This window comes from Panthera leo, chromosome D4, assembly GCF_018350215.1.
Source record: "Panthera leo isolate Ple1 chromosome D4, P.leo_Ple1_pat1.1, whole genome shotgun sequence".
Lineage (NCBI taxonomy): Eukaryota > Metazoa > Chordata > Mammalia > Carnivora > Felidae > Panthera > Panthera leo.
Genome location: NC_056691.1, coordinates 37,704,209 through 37,723,779, shown reverse-complemented (window position 1 = coordinate 37,723,779; position 19,571 = coordinate 37,704,209).

Here is a 19,571-nt window from a genome sequence, read left to right as displayed (position 1 = left end):
TTTTAATATTTTTAAAATATTTACATATTTCCATAAAATATATGAAGACATTTATCCTAAAGGAAACATTTAATCCACTAAAACTTCAATTTACTCAAAATAATTATTGTTCATGTACTTTTAATGTTAATACAAAAACGAAAGTACATGTTCAGAGTCCCCTTCTTAATGTTACATGGAGTAGCCATTTAGTTAAAGTGGATGGGGCAAATGCTTGAACTGCTACATTGCTGCCTTAAAATAGAAGGATGGTCATCATCTTTGATCTTTCTTTTCCCAGCTTCCTTGAGACAGACAACATATAACATTGTGTAAATTTAAGGTGTACAATGTGATGAGTTGACACATGTATATGTTGCAAAATATTTACCAAAATAAGGTTGGTTGACATATCCTTTATGTCACATATTGCCATTTTGTTGTTGCTATGGTGAGAGCATTAAAACTCTGCTGCCATGGCAACTTGCAAGTGTACAATATGATAGAGTCATCATGTTGTACTTTGGATCTCTGAAATTTATTCCTCTTGAAACTGCAAGTTTGCTACTTTTGATCTTTTCCCTTTTTCCTTCACCTCTTACCCCTGGAAACCATGATTCTAGTCCCCGTTTCTGAGTTTGATGTTTTTTATATTCCATGTATAAGTGAGATTGTATGGTATTTGCCTTTCTCTCTCTAGCTTTTTCACTTAGCATACTACCATCAAGGTCCATCCATGTTGTGTCAGATGGGAGGATTTCCTTCTTTTTATAGACTGAATAATATTTCATCATATATACACACATATAATTATACAACTCATCATTTATAGTCATCATATATATAATTCATCATAAATATAATGTTATATGTATAATTAAATATTAAAATTGAATTTGTTAGTTCTAACAATTTTTTTTTGGTGGACTTTTTTTGGATTTTCTATATACAAAATTGTACCATCAGCAAGCAGAGACAGTTTTACTTCTTCCTTTCCACTTTGGATGCTTTTTGTTTCTTTTTCTTGAGTAACTTCTCTGGCTAAGACTTCTAGTACTATGTTGAAAAGGAGTGGTGATAGTGGGTGCCCCTGTCTTGTTCCTGATCTTAAAGGGACAGATTTCAACCTTTCACTATTGAGTACAATATTAGTCATGGGTCATATATGATGTTTACTATGTTGAGGGATACACTTAAATATTTTTAAAGACAGAGATCTCATTCAATAATACTGCATATTTGTCTTGAGATCCATGCATACTTAGCAACCTGAAACCTTCGTAAAGAATATATGAAGGCCAGGGTATAATGAAACAGTGGATAGTATTTAATTCTCAGACAATAATAAATTGCCTAAATGTATTTAAATCACAAATATCTAAAGTTTTTCTGGAAGTAAATCTTTCTTTATTTCTCTTTCTTTCTTTCATTCTTTTTTTTTTTCATTTAATTTAATTTAATTTTTAATTTATTTTTTTAACATGAAATTTGTTGTCAAATTGGTTTCCATACAACAGCCAGTGCTCATCCCAACAGGTGCCCTCCTCAATGCCCATCACCCACTTTCCCCTCCCTCCCACCCCCCATCAACCCTCAGTTTATTCTCAGTTTTTAAGAGTCTCTTCTTTCATTCTTTTTAAAGAAACAATTAGTATACTAGGTAACAAATTTATGAAGACGTGTTTCATCAGTGAATAGATTTGGGAGCTCTAAGGACATAAGGACATTTGTCAAGAGAAGATGGAATTTTCGTAGAACACAAAAAGCATATATTTCAGCCAATTTGAGGCAATGAACATTAGCAATAGAAAAGCAGAACATTGAATAGACAGAGGAGAAGTTTGAATAGCTAACAAAACTCAAGTGCTCTGTTGATTTTTGGTCTGAAAGCATAAACATCCTGATTTGATCCTCTCAGATAGTCATGTGTGATGACCATGCATGTGCCCCATTTTAGGTATGAAGGGATAGGGTAATGCCTATAATAATGTGTTTAATGTTAAATGTCTTTTGGGGATGCCGTTTTAATTAATTTTGAATTCTTATGTCTACCTCAAAGGAAATATTGTTCATATTGTGCATAAGAGAACATAATTATAAACACAGATTTTCTGTAAAGCACAAATTATTTTTTCTTCATATTATGATCTAGCAAATGTCCAGTTTTCCAATTCATTAAGTGGAATCTATTATTTAAAAATATAGCTCATTCTCATCCAGTTTTCCCAGTATGTCATGTTTGTTATTTCTATAATCATCTATGGAAAATCTTTTCACATATGAGATGAGAAATGTTGTTTTCACTCCTGTGTTTGTAAGCCATGTGGCAAAATAATAACAATATTTCAAATAAAAAATCAACAAATCATAATGCCCTTTGAAAAATCATGTACACTTTGAATTATACTCTATAATCAAGTTGTAGTTTACATACTAAATCACTTGAAATTTTACCAAGTGCTTTACACCATTTTCTCCTTAAAGATTAACACAAAACTATTGTAGGGAGCCATGACAGAATTTCTTGATATTTAGAAAGGGTGTTATTCTGCTATTTATAATTATATTATAAATAAACCTCATTTTTCATATACAGGTAATTTACCACAGCATATTGTAACACTGTATCTCATGTACATGTTGATAAGATATATACTTCTAACCAGCAGTGAAAATAAATACTATTAGATATTAAATATGTATAGCTATTGACTTTTGATATACTTAGTGATTTCTTCCTTTAACCAATAACTTCATTCATTATAATTTTGAATTTGTTACAATAAAACATCCTTCAAAATTTTGGAATTAGATGAACATGGTAACTAAAGCAGTAGAATGAAAAGTCATAGTGGAGTTTGGAGACCACACAAAATCCCAGGTCTAGGTAAGCAATCAGAAGTTCCAACAGCAAGGATTAAGGGCACATCCAGGGGTCCACATGGGTGGAACAGATTTTAGGACCAGTGAGCAGAGAGATGGGAGAAGAAAGTTGAACAGGATGTGTAGGGTAAAAATTAGACTCCATTCCTACAGGTAATTCAGAGGCTGGGAGATCAGGGCAAACAGGGGCCAACTAACTAACTAAACGTGTTATCTAACTAAACGTGTTATCACCAAAACATGAAATGGGATTCACCAAGGATAGATTGCTAAATGTGCCTGGCTGGGAAGGTTAAAGAAATGCAGGTATTAGAAATAAATACATAATTTAAACAAGAGCCCTGCTCTTGGACCTTCTCCAACAAGGATATTTCCTTCTTCTCAAATGTATTAGTGTGATGGCTCAGTGTTTATAGAAGATTTTGTGTCATATAAAAAAAAGGTTTAAAAAAGATCTTTGGAAAATATGTGGATAAAACCAGACATATTTCAAAATGTGTACAATAGTACTTTTAATATAATGCACATTAATATATATCTGTTCATTTATTCATTAATTCATTCACCTTTCATTATTATTTATTTATTTACTAAAGTTTATTTTTTTTAAGCGTATTTGTTTTGAGAGCTAGAGACAAAGAGAGAGCATGTGTGCACGCAGGAGTGTGAAAGGGGGAAGGGCAGAGAGAGAGAGAGAGAGTCCCAACCAGGGTCTGCACTGTCAGCATAGACCCGGAGGAGGGTCTCAATCCCACAACCATAATGTCTTGACCTGAGCCAAAATCCAGACTTGATCGCTTGACTGACTGAACCAGCCAGGCGCCCCACCATTCATTATTTAAAAAATATTTTTTTAATGTTTATTTACTTTTGAGAGAGAGAGGCAGAGACAGTGACAGAGGTACGAGTGGGGAGGGGCAGGGAGAGGGAGATACAGAATCCGAAGCAGGCTCCGGGCTCTGAGCTGTCAACACAGAACCTGACTCGGGCTTGAACTCACGGAACGGGAGATCATGACCTGAGCTGAAGTTGGCCGCTTAACTGACTGAGCCACCCAGGGGCCCCATGGAGAGAAAGATTATTTTTTAAATTGAGTTTATATAGTGTTCCATACACCCTTTCTTCTCTAGAGACATTGCCGTGAGCAAAGCAAATCAAGTCCTTTTTCTTTCATGAAACCTGTTTCTGTAAGAGGAAGGTAGTAAACATGAAAGGTATAAAAGTAAATAAAATCAGGGGTCATATAATACAGGTTCTGAAGAAAAATCAAATGGACTCAGGGGTAAATAGTGAAGAAAGTGGTGTTGGTGGAGTGTTTGTGCTATTTCATAGTATTTTGTATGGGCTGGTCAGAGAATGCGTCTCAGAGAAGGCCATACTTGAGCTGAGACTTGAATTAAGGAACAACATATGCATAGGTATGGGGAAGAAGATAGAGTAAAAACAAGGGCTCTGGGCAGAGAATGTTTGCCAGTGTTTGAAGAAAAGCCAGAAGTCTGTCTGGGTGGCTGCCTGAATCTGTGGGGAGCAGGTGAGTGATAGGATATGAAGTCACCCAAGTTAAGCAGTCAGGTTACAGAAAGCCTTGTACACTATGAAGAAAACTTTAAAAAAACATTTATTTATTGGGGCACCTGGGTGGCTCAGTCGGTTGATTATCCGACATTGGCTCAGGTCATGATCTCGCAGTCAGTGAGTTCGAGCCCCACATCGGGCTCTGTGCTGACAGCTCGCAGCCTGGAGCCCGCTTCCGATTCTGTCTCCCTCTCTCTTTGCCCCTACCCTGCTTGTGCTCTCTCTCCCTCTCTCTCTGTCTCTGTCTCTCAAAAATAAATAAATATAAAAACAAATTAAAAAAAAAGTTTATTTATTCATTTTGAGAGACACAGAGGCAGCACAAGCAGAGGAGGGGTGAGAGAGAGAGAGAGAGAGAGAGACAGAGAGAGAGGGAATCCCAAGCAGGTTCCACGCTGTCAGCATAGAGCCCAATGCGGGTCTCAATCTCAGGTACCATGAGATCATCTCCTGAGCCGAAACCAAGAGACTGAGCCAGCCAGGTGCCCCAGAAAACTTTGAATTATATTTTGCATGAAGTGGGAAGCCATTGTAGTTTTTAGAGAAAGTACTGACATACCTTCACTTACATTTCGTTTGGATAATTCTGGCTGATAGAACAGTAAGAGGGAAGCAAGAAGGCCAGTTCAGAAACTATCAGTGTGTTGTTTAAAGGCTATTGTATTCAAGACCCAGATAATTCCTCCATTTAGCTATCGTTTCAGGAGAAAATAACAATATATTGATTTGCCTCTTGTGTTCCGTGATGATGTCACATTAATCTTACTTAAAAATGTGAATAATGCAAATCTATACCGCACCACTAAGAGTTTTAAGCATTTCAGACTCCACCTTATACATAGGAAAATGAAGACTGGAAAAGGTTCCTAAGACTTGTGATTAAACTAGAGTTGCTACAGAGACAGGTAATGATTAAAACATACATAGATTTTGGAGTTATAAATACATCAGTTCAAGGTTTACATCTGATATGTAACAATAGAGTCAAGTCACATTAAGTCTTTATGCTTCAATTTTCTTTACAGTTTTCTGTAAAATGAACTTCAGTGAAATATTTACTCCAAAGGGGGGAATGTTAGGTTAAATGAGATGATTTATATAAAATACTTTTCACCATGCCTTGAATAGATTATGTGCTCACTTTTAGTTATTTTCCTTATTCTCAACCTCAAAAGTCATCTGCATCATTAAATTTAAGGTTTTCAACAGTCTGACGGTTGGTTCAACATAAGCTGCACCATCAAATCATTGATCTGGCTCATAACGAGAATCTAGTCTTATCTTAGGAACATTGTTGTCTTTAAGATGGGCTGCATTTTGTCTCTGGGGCCCCTAAACCTCTCTTTCTAGAAAATATCTTCCTTCTATATTCCAAAAGCCTCTGTTTTAAAAGTAAGGACTCAGCAGGAAACATTACATAAATGTAAGAAATCATGTTTTATATTCTCCCTGGAAAGATCAACACTATTGCTGTAGTAAAGTAAATTTGAAAATGTATTCTTACCCCCAAAGCACCATTCTATAAACAGGATACCCACTGCAAAGCTGTATATATTTAAGACCTACACATTCTCTTATCTTTGGATTTAGCAAGACATGCACTACAATCCAATTAGAAAGTAAAATGGACTTAATTACTTAGCTCAGATCAAAGAACATAAGGAAGCAAAGAATCTAAAATTAATAATATAATGGGCAGCTTTATCTAATGTCTGATCTAGGACATTTCATCTTAATTTAAACTCAACTCTCAAGTTCATAGCAAGGCCCCGTCACTGTCACTGATTGTTATGAAATTTGATAACCCTGTGGCAAATCCTTCCCGTGTATCTGTTGACCAATTCTAAGTAATAGATTTGTCTGTTCAACCAGGAGAGGTCAGAAAGTTCACTCTGCTACATGTTTATATTGAATTTCTTTAGCTTTCTATCTCTTATTTTAGGCTGATTAATATTCTTCAGATGTTATTGAGTAGTGCAAATGATCTATGAAATGTACACAGCCACGGGCCATATTTACATTGAGTGGGAGCAGTGTCTAAGTTAATCAAGAAGTCTCATAGATGCCTCTAAACCTCACTTGGAGTGCATTTACAAAGTACTTTTTATTTTAATGTTTGTACTAAATTGATCCCCCAGTACAGTCCAAATAATATATTAAAGTCATTTTGTTGGCAATATGTAAAGAAAAAAATCTAGTTAATTTACGGACGTATAATCTCCACTGTTAACTTCTGTGTGTGTGTGTGTGTGTGTGTGTGTGTGTGTGTGTGTATGCATGCTCAACAGGCACAATGTAAGTATTACACATCCAAAACCAAAGCAGACCAACATTTTACCTTGGTTGCTGAGGCAAACCTGAATCAGTATTTCAGCTTCCAGGTATAAATCACATATTTCTGTCAACTGTTATTTGTCAAATATCTTTCCAGAAGGAGAAGCTAAAACTTTGTACCAGTAAACATATATATTGATTATAAGCGTCATCCTTATTTAGAATTTTTTTAAAAAGTATTTTGATGTCTAAAGCCCAGAAATTGGGTCTGAAGTCAAAATATAAAAGAACTCAGTAGGATTCTAAAGCCCCTCAGAATGGCAAGGGCAGCTGTGGGAAAAGGACTATAATCAGCTATAGTTATCCAGGTAAGAACCAAGCAAAGACAAACAATAGTCTAAGAGCCACAATGGATATCTTTGATCAGGATCAAAGTGAGAAGAAGTTTAAAAAGGAAAATGGAAGTTTAATTTAGGAAAAGGTTGCAAGTATGGGGCAGCTTTTCAGTTTTCTCCTTCGTGGATGTACGCACTCGCCCTCTTTTGAAACCTGTGCAGTTGTGTTCTCATGGGCTTGTCTTTGCACATCATAAAGCCAAGGATGTTAAATCTTAGCCTCAGAGTGTATAGAAGCCTGCTTAAAGGGGCCAGATCTCCAAGGCATGTCAGAGAAGATAAAAATAAGTTTTAGATCTATTCTTTGGTGAAATATTTGCCAACAAATATTTTCTGTGAAAATCTGATTAAGCTCCTTAAGAAAGCAAACTTGCTTCAACTGATTGGCTTATACCTCAATGTGACTGAAATATGTGGTTATGCACAGCAGGACAATTCTATTGTAGAGGGAATTCATATAGTCAATATCCCACTTGTGTGGTGCTTAAATTTAAGGACCTTATGGTGTTTCCACCTACTTTAGACAACTCCCTAAGAGCCCACATAATCAGACACTCCTCCACTAGCAGAGGTTTGAGCCCCAATATGTTCTTGCCCTTGAGAATATTTCTCTTGATCATAATGCAATTGGTTTCTGTGTTACCATAGTGGCTCTATGTCAGTTCAGCAGGAGATATTTTTGGTATCTGTTGAATTAGGCATGTTCTTGCCCATTTTGTATTAAGTCAGATAAACTAAAAATCTTTGAGTTATGGATAAACATTTTCAGTATAAAAGTTCATCAATTTTGAGATAGAATTGGACATACTGAACAGATAAAACAGGATGGCTGATTAAATTCCTCACACACCATTTTTTTTTTTTAATGAATTATAAGACTGATGACTACTAAGGAAAATCTGTACTTCCATAGAATTAAATGTTGTTAGGATAATTCATATACCAAGTGGAGATATGTCATTGTTATCTTGTTTCGTTTGCCACAGGGATGAATTAGTCTGTAGGTAGACCACATAAAATGGAAACGCATTATCAGGGAGATTAACATTTATTATATTTTTAGTGGTAATGCTGTGACATCTCTATTTTTAATGAATTTGGTTGCATATTTTAAGTATGAAGAATGGAGAAAAATAGATGAATATTCTTATGACACAAAACACAAAATCTTATCGTTATAATTGGAATACCATGACTAAATGTCAAGATCATTTTAGATTAATCAAATAACATTGTGACCTTCATCTTCCTGACTACCTTGACGTGGCCTTTGAATCATCTTTGATAATACATTTGGATAATTGGAAATAGTTTTTATAAGTTTATTATTTATTTATTTATTTTTTGAGAGAGAGAGTGCACAGTGCTCATGCGTGAGAGGGTGGGGCAGAGGGAGAGGGAGAGAGAATCTTTTTTTAAAAATTTTTTTTTTTAACGTTTATTTATTTTTGAGACAGAGAGAGACAGAGCATGAACAGGGGAGGAGCAGAGAGAGAGGGAGACACAGAATCTGAAACAGGCTCCAGGCTCTGAGCTGTCAGCACAGAGCCCGACGCGGGGCTCGAACTCACGACCGTGAGATCATGACCTGAGCCGAAGTCAGACGCTTAACCGACCGAGCCACCCAGGCGCCCCATAGAATCTTAATTAGGCTCCATGCTGAGCATGGACGCAGGGCTCAATCTCACAAACTGTGAGATCATGACATGGGCCGAAATCAAGAGTCTGATACTTAACTGACTGAGCCACCCAAGTGCCCCGATATAAAAGATTCTTCATCAGGTATCTAGGAATAGTGATTCTTCATAATTGTTTAGAATGTTTGCTATGTTGTAAAGGGCCATGAAATAATGAACCTAATTTTGCTTAAACCAGCAGTTTTTGAATACTGAATTTATTCAAGGCTTTGTGACAGTCATTAGGGAAACGAAAAAAAAAGACAGAACACTTCCTACTCTCAGGAAGCTTGGGATATAACCTATTAAATGAATGCATAAGAGGTAAAAAGTTGCTTCCTGAGGTAAGAGAAAGAAAGGATTGCTTTCTGACTCATAAATAGGGCTAGCTCAGGTAAATCTCCATGGAGAAGACACCACTTAGCTGACCTGACAATAATTGTTAGGGTTTTGACAAACTAAAAGGAAGAAGAAAAGTATACACAATGTAAGAGTTTTTAAAAAGACAGTGGGATAGAAATGCAGAATGTTTTGGTGAAATGATCATTTTGGTGCCTAGTTGGTATAGAGAAGGGAAGGAAGGAATAGGTAGGCAACAAGAACCAGGGTCACATCACGAAACATTTTGAATGCCATGCTTAAGAGATTGGACTTTACACTGTAGAACACACTGGTCCATCACATGGCACAATTGCTACATGCAATATTCTGGAGGCAGACAATGGTCCTTCAAATTCCAGCCCCCAACATATACCTACTTAGGTGGGTGTCAAGTATCTGGGTAGGCTTAAACAAGGTGAGTAACCTTTTGGTGCATGTTTATCCGTATCCATCTAAAAAAATTGAAAATTCATGCAATGAAATCAGCTAGGGAATTCACTACACAAATGAGAAAAATGTTTTAAACCGTCAGTGAGAAAGAATTAATTTGGTCATATCACTTGTGTCAGTTAGGGTAGGCTAACCTTTATAACAGATAGACAAACAATGTGTATTGGTTCAACAGGTGTTTTTCCTGCTCAGTTACAAGAAAGGGCAATTCCAGACAGGAAAGAAGGACTCTGCTCTCTTCAATTTTTCAGCCATGCATACTAATGATCTCTCTACTGTCTTCCACACATGATTTCCATGGTCACTCTGTTGGTAATCTCCATGTGATTCAGTCAGAAGAAGGAATGAACGTGAGGACTGCATGTTTGAGATTTTCCTAGGCCAGGTTTAGGAATGACACCCATCATTTACTCTGAGAGTGAGCTGGAATTCTGTCAAATTACCATGACTGACCCCAAGAGTCTGGGATATATGGGCTGGTGGTATGCTTAGGAAAAAGGGAAAATCAGTCTTGGAGAAGAGCCTCTGCTACAATAGTCATCCAACAATATTATGAGATACTATGGTTTAGAAGTCTATCAGAATCAGGGTGCCTGGGTGGCATGGTCAGTTAAGCGTCCAACTCTTGATTTTGACTCTGATCATGATCTCAAGTTTTGTGAGATTGAGCTCCACATTGGATTCTGAGGTGATGGAACAGAGCCTGCTTGGGATTCTCTCTCTCTCTGCTCCTTCCTCTAAACAAACAAACAAACAAACAAACGCACATACATACATTAAAAAAAGAAGTCTATCAGAATCCCTTCAAGAAAGCTGGAAAAGTTTGATGATGCATAATTACTAACCCAACTGTTATGGATCAGTCTTATATACTACGATAAAGCAGAATGGGAGTATCTCTGAAGTATAAATTTTGTATTGGATGGCAGGAAGAGTTCTGTAGATAATCATGGCAGTATTCAAGAGGAAAAAGAAAGTCCTCTCTTGCAGATTACCCAAGCAAAAGACTGAATGTCTTTTATGAAAGTCTAATATAACTGCTTGCTTGATTATTCAGAAGATCCGTGAACTATTTATCAGTTATGTAAGAAAAAAATGATCTGCAAATGATGATTAATAATCAGCTTCAAAGGGGGCTGCCTGGAAAGGAACACCTAAAATCATTAGACTCCCAAGATCATAATTACAGACCTGATTTTTGAGCAGGGAATTTCCCAGACTTGATTTTTTTTAAATCTGAGTATAAAAGAAACTGAATAAGAAAGGAAAAATATCACTCATTTCTTTTTTTTTCACCTCAAATACTCTTTTATAGAATTAAGTCTTAAACATTATTAAAGTATATAAAATGTTCTATTAAACTTGACTACTTTATATATCTTTATATATCTGTAGGGTATGATGATTTTAAATGAGAAATTACATTTTTAAATCCTGACAGAAGGGTTGTAAACTATTTCTACCAGTTCCTTCTTCCCTTTCTGTTCAGGGACCAATTATTTCTAAAACGGTAGCTGAGCACTTGCAGTAGATACTGCTTAGTTAAACTTGGTGCAGAGAGACTATATCGGGCTGGGTCCTGTGAAAGACAGATGGCATGTACAAAAAGAGTATAGAGAATTTAATGACGGCACCATTTACCAAGGGGTATGGAGGACCAAGGAAGCCAAGAAAGGACTAGCAGAGACCAGGAGGGGAAAGAAGACAGTGGTTTTCATGACTTCTTCAGAACTATTGTAAGAAAGGAGCTTCCCAAGTAGAGCATACAGCCTCTGCCCACCCTCTGCCTTGTGAAAATCTGGGGCACCTATACCTCACTCTCACGCTACTCCCTCACATGGGTTTCTGGCCAGGAAAATCTTTCATTGGCCGCACAAACTAAAAGAAAGACTGGTAGTCTGATAAAATCTATGGAACTGAGCCTCCGGGACTGGGGCTCCATGGGGAAATGTGGGAACCGTACCTAAAAGGACAAACAGAATATTTACAACATATGCAAGAACGTTTCTGAGAAAGATATTAATAGTGCATATAATAAAGCAAGTACATTTATGTATTGCTGAAATGTATATTTTGTGTAATGAGGAGTGTGTGACTATGTTTTCTTTAAGCACAAATTTGAAAATTTCAAAGAGAAAAGGTTGAATCTGCATAAGATCTCCTTATCAGAAATAAATCAGGGGTTTTGAAGTGTGTTTTTTGAGCCATTGCCTGATCATGATGAAATAGAGCAGCATAGGAGATGCCAAGACTGACAGCCAAGAGCCCTAATGAAACATGAGCTTGTCTGTACTCCATGTTCACTGAGAGGAAGAGAGAAGAGGGAAGGAGTTAGAACGGGGGCCTAGCAGAGATGGGATGTCCAAGTTTTGCAGTATTCACAAAATAATGGTAAAGGTACCCAGACTGATGATCAGAGTGCAGAACTTCTAACCTCGCAGCATTGTCGCTTGAGACTTAATTGGCATCAGCGTGGCTGAGAATGGCCATAACTCAGGATTATATACACCCACAGGTCCAGAGGAGAAAATTGGTGATGGATCAAGCAAAGAAGATAAGAAGAGCTCTTGGCAGGCAGGCAGGGCTGAGAGGAACCTGGCAATAGGCAGAGATGAAGGAAGTCTTATGAAATTGTTGATTGACCATTAGAGAGATCCATCACAGTGGCTTGATTAATATCATGCAGATGGTTGATGGATGAATAGAAATTCAATTCCAAGTCTTTTTGTCTCAAATAAAAATTCTTTCTGTTGTAACATATGGCCTACAGCGAAGAAGAAATAAAGATATCATCAATTAAAATCATTCTTTACCAAATCTGGAAGTTTTCCTAGCAACAGAATCTCTTTCAACAAAAGCAACAACAGAGTTTTAATGTACAGTTGTAAAGCTAACAATACAGTTGTTGTAGAGCACAACATATCTTGTTGAAAAGTTAAACACTGGTGATAGACATTTGGTCTTTAAGATGTCTATCTCAGACTAAATTTGCAAGCCACATATTGTTATGTTTTAAAGGAACAATTTTATAGATTTTACAGAACTGTTTTATTACCACATCTGCAGCTGTTTTTTCTTTTTCCCTAATGAGTGACAGGTTAAAATGAATTTACTGAATGTTGGCTGAACCTAGTGTCGTAATCATTTCATAATATATGCAAATCAAACCATCATGTTGTGCTCCTTAAACTTATGCAGTGATGTACATTATTTTTTTTCCATAAAACTGGAAAAAAATTGACATGAAAATATAAACTTTACCTGATCCAATTTAACACCTCTTGGTGTTGCTGGGTTTTTTGGTTTTTTTTTTTTCTTTCATGAAATAAACTTTTCTACCTGGCAAAAATATATGGATTAATTTACAGATCCCAAATCCTCAAGATATTTCTGTCTCTTCAGGGAGTTATATAGGATTTTTACTATTATATTAGGATAAAAAAAAAGATTTAAATTTGAAACAAAATATTTGGGTTAAAATCTTCACTCTGTTGTAGAGTTAAATGATGTTATATAATTTGCAATTTATTTGAGCCTTAGTTTCTCCTCTTGAGAAGTTGGGATAGTGTTATCTATTTCACTTGATTGTTTCCTAGTCCATAAAGACTATGAAAGTGTTTTGAGATATGTGGGGTTTTTAGGAAGGCAAGATTTTTTTTTTTCCAAATGTGTCATTTGCCAACTATGCCTCAAAGAACATAATAATATTCAGGCCTCTTTTCTGAATACTGAATATCCCAGGGCTTTGTCATAGTAGGTATGATGGTGTCACTGGGAAATTTGGATGCTTTGATAAACATTATTAATATAATTTATCTAAACTGAAGACTGTTGCCTCATGCATGCCTGGAGACTCCATTAACCTCTCTCCTTTCCTGACATACGAGGTAATAGTTAATCATAGAAGAAAATATGCCAGAACACAATGGATCCCATGATGATGCTTCCTTATCCCCATTGATCACTATCAGAAGGGATGCCATTGTACAACTTTACAGAGTCTGATTCCATCTCTCCAAAAATTTTACTACAGCAAGCATGTTTTCTTTTTCATCCAGTTCACCTGCATACTACTACTTGGCTTCAGTTACCAATACTAAAAATAGTACAAAAAATACTTATGGTGCATCTAATATCCAATAATTCTTACATTGTGTTGCTACTTGTGACTTGGTGATATTCTCTCAACAGTGATTTACCAGAGTATCAGAGCCTCCAGTAATTTTTACCCTCACTATGGCCACGCCTACCACTTTGAGACTGTAGCAAGCTATGTGTCCAAGCCAATCACTTAAGTAAACATAATACTTCTGGGTCTCTTCCAAGTGATTTTAGCTCTAGGACGTTAGGAAAAAGCCTCTTCCCTTGTCTTAAGTTATAACCCTATCAAAGTTTCTTTATCTATTATATCATTGTTGTAACATTTTCCATTCTTTCTATAAAGGTGTTTTTCTTCTTTGCCATGAAAAATCTATTGAATTCAACCTGTAAATACGTGACCTGATGCTTTGCTGTTCTTGCTCACACATGTCCTCTTGTGATGGTTATCCTGATGTTTGCTTTGTTTTGTTTTTTTCTTAAGAACCGACCTGCTCTTTATCAAAACATCCAAATCAAGCCAATGGAACATACAATGTACATCTTAAAAATATTTTTATAGCAATGGAATTTATTTGCCTCCAAAATTGGATAAGGTCACATCTATTTATTTTTTTCATAAAAAGTGAAGCACTTTTCATACAAGTGAAGCACTTTATAATTATAGAATCTGCATTTAATCATTTTGGAAAGGCTTTGTCAATTCCATATCCCAGCAGTTATATTTATTTCTTTATTTTATTTTGCCCATGAGGAATTGTAGTCTATGGAGATTAAGTGATTTGTCCCAGATCAAACATTAAGTCAAGAGAAGTGCTGGAACTGAAATTGTGTCTTCTGTCTCTCATCCAATTTTTGTTTTCCAATCCCCACCCTAGTTCAGAGCTACGTGACATTTTATGTGAAATTGTAAGAGTAGATGGTGATGGTGATAAAAATAGCTGTTTATATCCATAACAGAACCCCACAACATCAGTAGCATCCCTTGGGGTAGGGACCATATGTAGAATTTTAGTAAGTAGTTGGACTGTGGGAGCCAGACTGCCTAATTGAAATTTCAGTTGTGTCATCAGTAGCTTTAAGCCTCGAATTAGTTCCTCCTTAACCTTTCTGTGACTTTATTTCCTAAAGTTTAAAATGATATGACAGGGGTGCCTGGCCAGCTCAGTTGGAAGAGCATGAAACTCTTGACCCTGGGGTTGGGAGTTCGAGCCACACTTTGGGTGTAGAGATTACTTAAATAAATATATATTTTTTAATGAAATGAAATATCAATACACTGACTCAAGAGGATGTTTTGAAGATTCAATCTCTTAATTCGGGTGCCTGTCAAATAATAATAAAAAGCTCTCTATCACAATATGGGCAAATTTGAAGCTTGAGGTGTCTGGGTGGCCCAGTCGGTTAAGTGTCCAACTCTTGATTTTGGCTCAGGTCATGATCTCGCAATTTCATCAGTTCAAGCCCTTGGTGGGGTTCTGTGTGATGACCTCACCCTCTCTCTCTGTCCCTCCCCCACTCACACTCTCTCTTCCTCTCTCAAAATAAATAAATAAATTTTAAAAATATATCAGGGCAAATACGAAGCTGCTATTATTATTGCCAACCGATTTCATACACAGCCACAAAATTTAAGTTTCAGTCAAATGTTCTGAATACAAAATAAAGTGTAGCATGAGTTTCGGTTCTCAAAATTTCCTGTAAGGCAAAAATTAAGATTCATGGTTTAATTCTGAAGGAGGATAACCTTAGCAGTATTTCATATTTAGTAACCGACAATGTGTTAAGAGTCGATATTTGATAATGCAATCTTTTGCTGATCGTCATTTTTCTTTCCCCCTTTTATTGCCCTTGTCAAAACCTGCAGATAAAAGTATGCCTAGTTCTATGCAGTGAGATTTAATTGAAATGAGGTTTGAGTGTCAGAAATCAACGAAATTAGAAAACATAACTTTAAATAGGTGTTCAACTTAAAAAACAGGAGAATCCCATGAAATTGCCCCTTCTGAAATGTTGTCCGACAAGCAATTTTGCCTTCTCTAAAGACACGTGAAATACGCTTCTAAGGAAATATATTTGCTTTTACTGCTGGAATGTTGAGTTTATGAGTCGAATGGAGTCGCTCAGCAAAAATAAATAGCAGCATAATGATAAGTACAAACAGCATTATGTTTGTGTACCTCTGTCTTGCTGTAACTCAAGGCCTTTCAAAGATTCTCTTTCCAGTCTCCTTACCATGACTGAAACACAGAAGCAGATATGAACCAAAGCATCACATTTTCCATGTGAATCAAATCACTGACATGAAAAGATGATTAAATTGTTTTAAGCTACACTTCAGCGTTAAAGCTCAAACAAGATCCTGGCTTTCTGAATTTCAGCTTTATTTACTACCTTGAACACCAGGAAAGCCTTTTCCTTTCTAGCTATTTCTGAAGTTCAGCATTGTTGGAGGGGAGGCTAGTACGTATTACACAGCATACTGGTGTCACGTTTGATCACATCCACGTCTACTCTCCTTTAAAATCACCCTAAAGCAAAGCGAAGATACTGTTCATTTCTTCAGAGGACACAGAGCATCAAGCACATTTTCCCAAAACGGCTTACAGCAAATGATTCATTAGACTGAATAGTGTCTTAAAGTGTGTTCGTTTTATTTTAAATTCCCTGTAGTCTATAAAAGAATAGGAATTCTGTTCCTGGAAGGTCACGCAGTTAGAGAATATTACAGCTGAAAGGAACTTTTTAGATCTGCTTATCCAAGTGTCTGATTTTATAGATGAGGATCAGCTGGGTGATATTACTTGTTCAAGGTCACCCCTGGGGTATTTTTTTTCCAGGGAACTTTCAATCAAACAGAGCATGGTGGCTGGGATTTTCCCAACCTTTTCAGGAAGCACAGGTGAAAGTGCTTCTCTATACAGCTAGCATTCTTTACCATTCTTTTTTCCTCATTCTTTGGCTTGTTGCTTTCATCTTTCTTAGTCGTCTTTATGTCCACTCAAGCAATAACCTAGAACACATTTGGAAAGTCAACAAAGAACTTGAAAATCCTCAAAACTACTTTTGGGTCGCTTCCGGCCTCGGATTCTATCTGGTCCTCTTCCTGCAGGTCTGTGGGAGAACATTTCTTTATCTCTCAGGTTTTTAAGACTTTTGTTTTAATTCTGTGAATAAGGTGTTGTCAGTCCTTATTAAATACAAAATATTCCCAACTTTGGATGTCTTTACTGCCCCAAACTGTCAAGAGAAAAATCCAGTCTTCCACCTCTAAATGATGTTAAGATGTGAAATATTTTAGAAATTGAGGTAGGAAGGGTAGACTTAGGGCCATGAAAATGTTACCTATGAACCTAGAAAAATTAAAGTAGGAAAAGCAAATCTAATGTGTGTCCTTTTGCATAATTTCCATTTTCTTTCTTTATTGTAAGACTATTGTGCCCTCCCCTTTTAATAACGTTTAGACAGAGGGCTCCTAGGCGCCCCCGTATATCCAAGTGTATCCAAGTGGATTCTGCTTTTCCTCCTAAAACTGAGGGGATTTTGTTTATGTTGTTCATTTTGTATTGTAAGGGGAATAATGGTACCTCTTGAGCTCTGCTGAGTCTGCACTCTGGTCAGTCGCTTGTGCCTGAGAAGCCATGACATAGTAAACGTGAAGCATGTGTCACAGTTTGTGATACCCAACTTCTTCATGTGTCTACCCTGGTGAGCTGAAATAATTCCTTCTGGTTAGTACAGTTAGTGGCAGAAGAGCCATGTCCTTATTCTAATGCTGAGTATGAGTTGCATTGCCCATATATTTCCGTGAATTCTTTAACAACATAGTTTCTAAGCTTTCAGAAGTGAATTTAAATTTACTCAGTTTCTCTCAGGGGTAGCCAATGACTGGTGGCTTCTCTTAATTAGCTAGCAAAATGTATTGATATTATTAAAAAAGAATTTCTGCTTTGGATGCTGGTGCTTATTATTTACCATGGCCATTTTATGCACCCCCATTTGATTTCCATACTATGTAGCTTCCTTCTTTCTTTCTTTCTTTTTTTTTTCCTCTTGTTTATTTATTTTTAAGGGAGAGAGCACAAGCAGAGGAGAAGCAAAGGGACAGGGGGAACAGGAGATCTGAAGCAGGATCCGAAGAAGGCTCTATGCTGACAGCAATGAGCCTAATGCGGGGCTTGAACTCACAAATGGTGAGATTACAACCTGAACCGAAGTCAAATGCTCAACTGACTGAGCTACACAGGCACGCCCTGTGTAGCTTATTTCTGATACGTCATACAGGTGCTAGAAAAGTTATCTTACTCTCTATCCCCTCCAGTCAGCAAGTAAAGCCTTCAGTATAGAAGTAATCATGGTAATTATGCCCTTGAACTCCAGTGTCTGACTTCAGGATGAACCCCATGGATGGGTCTTACACCAAAATGTAGTGGCTTTTCAATCGAGATAAGCCTCAGAGTCTATAGGTTTGACTCAGACTTCAAAAGCAAATCAAAAAAGGAAAGAGAAAGAAAACAATCCTAGTATGTTTCTGTTTCCACTGGGGAGTCATAATACATGTAGAATATTTACAGCACTTTCCACTGGAGTTGATATAAAAAAAAGTCAGCTTAGTGTAGCTTTTTCACAAATCTACCAGAATCTATGCATCCAATTTATCAGTATCCTTTTCGCTGTTTCTGATATTCATCAGAGTCTCACATGTTTTTTACAGAAATCTATTATTATAAATAAAACTTTATTTCTTATAGTCTATAAACTTATTAGTTCATGTTCCAAAGGGACTTAATTAAATATCAGTATATTTGCATCAAAACAATAGCCTAAAAATAGAGCATAATTGATACTGGATTATTTAGACTCAGGATGTTACTCTAAACAATTGTGTATGGTGTAAGTAGTTAAATGGTAGTTTGGTTGATGTCCTTCAGAAGCCAGAAGTAACTATGTCTTCTACAATTGTTTTTCACTTATGAAACATTTCAGACTCATGTGGAAATATCACATTTTGCCTGTCCCACAGGTATTAGCCCTTGTAAAATAGACACATCTATTTATGTAAGAAATACACATATTGGTTCTCTCCTTAGCAAAAGAGGACATATGACTTGAATCTGGTGCTCTGAGTAGCTAAGACGAGCTCAGAGTAGCTAACACCTAGAGGAAAAAGCTATCTTCTTTTGAGGCTGCTCATGTCAGGTTGGATTCCCATAGCAGCAGACTCTTGGGCAAGGATTTGAGGGAAAGTAGTTTATTTGAGAGGTGATCCAAAGAAACCTGGTATGGGAAGAGGGAAGTGATCAGAGAAGGACAAGAAATCAGTTGAGAGTATGGTAATGAGGAGATTACCTTTGGGAAACTGAAGTTAGTCTCCTTGGGAATTTCTGGGCGATGGTGCAGAATGTACCTCCAGGCTGAGGGCTGCTCCAGGAGATATTCAATCCTTCACTCTCCCAGCTTGCTCTTGTTCCAGCAGTCACGGAAAGCCCCAAGCAGAGAGATTGCAGATGCTTAGGATAGAAAGCCACAGCACATGTGGGAACTCCGAGCACCATGGGGATATAGGAAGGACACCAATAGCATCTACTGCATTGCTAAGTTGTGAGGAAGAGACTACTTGTGACTACATGGATCTCGGTGATTAATAAACCCACTTGAGGTTAAAGCCAATACTGAGAAAAGCATAGTCAAAGAAAAGCGAAAAAGGAGATATAGAGAAAAGTGTCTAATCAGGCTGGTGTTTTGTTTTTTTGTTTTTTGCATGAGTTATGCTCATGGTGAGCGTAGCATTATGTATAATAAGTTCATTGACTCGCTATGGGTGGGTAACCAAATTACTATTTAACTTCTTACACACCTG